Source organism: Branchiostoma floridae, chromosome 6, assembly GCF_000003815.2.
Source record: "Branchiostoma floridae strain S238N-H82 chromosome 6, Bfl_VNyyK, whole genome shotgun sequence".
NCBI lineage: Eukaryota > Metazoa > Chordata > Leptocardii > Amphioxiformes > Branchiostomatidae > Branchiostoma > Branchiostoma floridae.
In genome coordinates this window covers 15,789,293-15,794,749 of record NC_049984.1, presented here as the reverse complement: position 1 = coordinate 15,794,749, position 5,457 = coordinate 15,789,293, and positions in this window count along the sequence as shown.

Here is a 5,457-nt window from a genome sequence, read left to right as displayed (position 1 = left end):
ATGACACCATATATACGGAGGAACAGGTGGGTCATTAACCCTTATTATCATATAGCCTACCCACACTGACCCATTTAAGAGTAGAGTAGAGTTTCCGGTTGAGTAGGAGCGACAAATTCCTTTATAAAACATACATCTTTTATTCAGTGCATAAATTTGAACAGTGAATTTGAACAACATAAAACTTGTACGTGAAATGTATTTCTGTTCCAAGGCTTGAAATAAGAACAAAGTCGATTCATTATGTTACAAACTATTGCGCGCTCCGTATTTCTCCACTCGCCCATTCTCCAGTTTGTCGAGTTCGTTCGTATCAGGCGCTAAATCTCTGCCGGCTTTCCTGAGGCATTCCGGGATCCCTGTGCTTCACAGCTCTTGAGAATCTCGTTCACTACGAACCCAGACACGACTTCTCCAAAGAAAGGTAGCATTTTGGTCCTCCAGCGCCATGACCGCTACTCAATGGCGGACCGTGATGTTATTGTCGTCTGAACTTGAATGGGCAGAGGTGCAAATAATTTTATTTTCCATTTGCAGTTTAAATTGGACATGACTTGAAATAGATTTTATTGTCTTAAATATTATAGGTATTTCAATGTTGTTTTAAGACTGCAAATGTTTTCTTTGAACAAAGAAACACGCACTACCGATGTTAATAGAGGGAGCCATCCCCCCTGCCATGCCTGTACTTATTCCCCTATCTTGGCAGATGGACGATTCCTGGATATCTCATTCTGATTGGCCAGCGTCCTGTTTGTCTGTCCTTCAGATTGGTTTAAACTTTCAAAAGTTTTAATGCACACGTGTGATAATCAAAAATTTAATGCACGGCTCTTACGGCGTCATAACCAGCATGAAATGGGGCCTTCAGATTGGCCCACGTCCCCTGGCTATATGATAATTGCCATTAGAGTCTCGTAATACCGATATTCAATTAAACAAGGCTACGATCAATTTTAAACCATGCCAGATACAATATTACGTATACAAATGTACGCACGAAAAATAAAATAAATGTATCCTAACATATTTTGATGACCAAGGGAGGAAAAACACAGAAAGGACGGAAGAAATCAAATGTAAGAAGCTGACCTTCAAAGAAGCCATACTTGTTTTTCATCTTCTGATATCTCATTATATCCAGTGAGTTTGGTCACCTTTAACTGATATTTCCTACGTGTATGCTAATGGTAGAAATTGGTTGAATGACATTTTGGAGGGGCTCTTCATTTGAAGATTTTTGTCCCTTGATAGTTGCCTGAAAGGCTTTATTGATGACACAATAGCTGGTCTATTGCACGAAGTGCATGGTAGCAGGAATTGTGTATACTGATATCCTTGAACGTACATGAAAGAAACATAATTTCATTATGACTACGAGCGTTCTCATATAGTTGGTTTGTTTGACTTGACTGTTTCGTCCTTGTAGTACTGCTGTTGTCAAATGATTTCAATTTCTCTTCAGAAATTGTTTAATTTTGTGAACGTTATGTATTTTATGTATGGCTTTATTTGCGATTTAGATATTTTTGAAATGCATATTTCAGTAATGCTATGGTCAGTCAGTCCCAGCAGACTAGACCGGTTCATACACTTCAGATATGTGTAAAAAGGAATATTATTTTCAAATCTTATACGTCGATCATAAGTAAGATTAATGACTCGTCTCTCATGCGTTTCTTGATATTCGAGAAGACATTTAAAAGAAGTATCATTTGTATTGTATCATATCGCTTTGTATTATGATAATTGTTATATACACAGGATTTGATTAGTGTTAAAGTTCAACTTTTGTTTGTACTTTAAAATGACTGACGCCTCGGTCGAACAGTGCACTTCATTTTGATCACACAATAAATGTATCAATATTGCCAAATTTGTCTGTTAATCATTTAACGTTATACATTTCATGTACCACCAAATAAACTGTAATATGCAATATGTATATGATATACACAGCATTTGATAGTACATACTCTACATTACAAAAATAATATTTGTAGAGATCTCTATCGTGTGAAGTTATATTTATCGTGCATATCAAATTGACTGTAATACCTCATATATTCTGCTGATTTGTCTTTGATTTGTCTTTACTGCATCAAATAATAAGTATTGCAGTGGTCAAATGGTTCCAATTCCTCTTTGTAATCTCTATATATTTTATTTATCTAAACTATTTTACCAAAAGAGCACAATTTAGGTCCGGAATGTGTTTTTCGGTTGCCATTGGATACACAGAAAGACATGACATAGTAGACATAATTTGCATTACATATATTACATACGCAGAATTTGATGGTACCAAATGTAATGGTGATATAATTTTGTTATTATATACAAGGTTATTATCACAGTAGGACTGTGCACTTCATTTTGATAGAAAATCGTATCACTAGTGGAAGATCTGTTTCTTGATGATTTATGTAATGTATAGATATGGATTCGATGGTAGAAGCTTTGGTAAAGTTTTGATTGTGATTTGAAATGCCTGAAGACTCAGGAGAACTGTATACCTCGTTTTGATCACATATAATTGTGCCATAGACGTATTATATTTCTTGGTCATTAATATATGTATTAACTGTTATATTCATCATTTTAAAAATGTATATCATATACACAAGATTTGATGGTAAAGGATTTAAGTATGTAATTGGTTTTATGTTAGCGCACTTTGGTTGGCATTTGAAAGTAACTTGAATCTTTTCGGAACGTGTTGCTCTATATTGATATTCCCTTAGAGAACACTAAAGTAAGGCTTACTTCCTTATGCACCTGTCTAGTGTATAAGCTTGTTGTGTGAGATTATATCTATCGTGAACATCAAATTTCTTGTATGAGACGCGACGAAAAGCCGTCTGAAGCTATCTTTTCTGATCATCTATTGTACAGAATTGTAAAACGGAAAGGAAAGCCTCAAGTTATTCTTATATTCCAGACATGATCGTAATAAATGGACTTTATCAGAGTCGATGTACGGAATGGTGTGTACTTGCTTTCACATTTATGTTCTCAAGAGGTAAGACAAATTGATAACTACAGTATGTCTCACGGCTTCGCCTTTATCCTGGTATATTGTATTAGTCTCCCTTTTTATAATGTTTATTTTAGTAGAATTCGGTAGAAATTGGGTGGGAAAAATCTCAAACCAAACCGGCCCATGCGGTTTCATGAATGGACCCGAAGCTTCACCACTTTCTCAAGTCCCAAGAGCTATCTAACGCTTCAGAATCCATTTACCGACCGCCCCGCTGCAGTACCACAGTAAGACGATAGGAGGTCCATTATCGAAATTGACCTCGATGGACCTACCTACCAAAAATATAAATCTTGTCGGGTAGCTATATGCATAGCTAGAGTTCAACAACCCCACACCTACGCCTCAAGCAATAGTGCTAATATTGATTTCAGGTACATGTAGCTGAATAAAGCATCCCGTCTTAACGTCTGTAACTAAAACGCCCCTGCAGTTCCAAAGGAAGACGCTGGGCCGCATCTTAATGTCACTTTTTTTAGCAATTGAGCCACCAAAAATCGTGACCATAGCCTGTCCAAAACAAGAGATACTAAAACCTATGAAAACAAGTAGAGAGTCCAGAATGTATTTCTTCATTTTGTCAAGATCTACCAACATACAAAATATCCTAAAGACCCATCGGTATTAAGCTGTTCACAAACAGATAAACAGATAAACATACCCACCCTCTTAGAGAAGGTAATTAAAGTAGTCCCTGCTATAGATTTATAAGACGCCTACAGCGACGTTATATTGCCACTGGTTTACCAAGATAAGCTACCCTTGATGTGTATTAGATTTATATCATTCATCAAATAATAAAAGAAAAAAACACTGAGACATGATTTGGTCAGCGTAGGTTGAGATGTTGTCTGAAGGCCTCAAGGTGGCAGATTAAGATAGAGAACGGTGAGCTTTACAGCCACTAAAACGGGATACATTTAAGGTTGATAACTCATTCGCCGGCGAAGTAGCCACACGTCCAATTAAGGAAAGGCCTCATAAAAACGTCTTCATGATATCGTCGTCGTTGTTGCTTTGCAGTGCAGACACTGAGGCGGACGGTTATTGCCTTCCATTATCGTTTATCTGTTGCTTCGTACTATTGATTGTATCAAAGATAGTTTAACAGATGGTACGGCTGCTAGCCCGTATCGTGCGTTTTGTCTGTATAACCAAGTTCGAAAAGTACATCTCATGTATCGGTGGACGCAATGAAACCGTTTATTTCAAATTGTTACTGGTAGATTGTACAGTTACCAGGACTAATTCCTTGAAAGTCCGGTAAGTTGGGTAGAAATGCAGCCGAATAAATCAAATCAAAAATCCGTTGCTGTCCGCAGAGCCCCCTCACAGCTACAGCCATTTCGTTTAAATCCCATTCATTTTTTTTCTTTTCCACGTCTCGACTTGCCCCCATCCCCCGTCTTCCTTCAAGTTGGGCACCGAGTTAAAATCACCCTGGGTAGCCTTGAACCTTGGTATTCAAACAGCGTGCCCCAGCCAACGCACTCTTGCTCTTTGGACGAGCGTCGAGGGTTAAGCTTGTACGCCTTATTGCGTATAACATAATACTATATATGGCCTGTAAAGTTTGCCACTTACAAGATGTAGGCAGTTGAAACATTATGGCGTTGTATGTAGTTAAAATATTATGACGTCGACTTGGGTTTATGAAAAGATATGCGATACCATCTTCTGTCTTTTCTCTCTTTACCAATATCCGAACGTTTCATAACTTTTTTGGGGGCTGACAAGAGACCAAAAAAAAAATACATAGACAACATTTCAATAGACAGGGCTTCGCTCACTCGGTGGTTTTATGAGGTGCGTATAGCAAAAGAACGGGCGTTATGACACTAATTCACCTCGGGGAAGGTCATTAACCATTAATTATCCGACGACCGTTTTAGAAGGCAACGACTGCCAGTTTAAGAGACGGAAAATTAGCATAGGCGCCAAACACTCTAAATGTGCGATAAAGGTCTTCAATCAATGTACAGACAAGACGATAACATTGATGAATATGTTTCACAACATAGATTCCTTTGAACTTGCCGGCTTACTTCACACACGGAATTTATATTACGCTTTGGTACGTTACATGACCGTCTTTGACTTCGAATGACTATGTAAATTAAACGTGAAACGAACACGATCTGATTTCGTTGCACTCTGGAGCATAACATTTCGCCATTCGCCCTTTAGTCACTTCGGGGGAAGGAACTCATTTGTGATGACAGTTGGTATCCCTTTATCTTCATAACATCATACTTCTCACAGACATTTCCAAAGCAAAATGACCACTTCCCCACGGCCCATTTCCTTAACATTTAGCCCAGAGTTAGGATTATACACCCATTCTACTAAGTCTGCGACCTAACTTGACCGTAACCGTGACCTTCATGCAACCGAGTGATTTTGGATATTGCTCAACG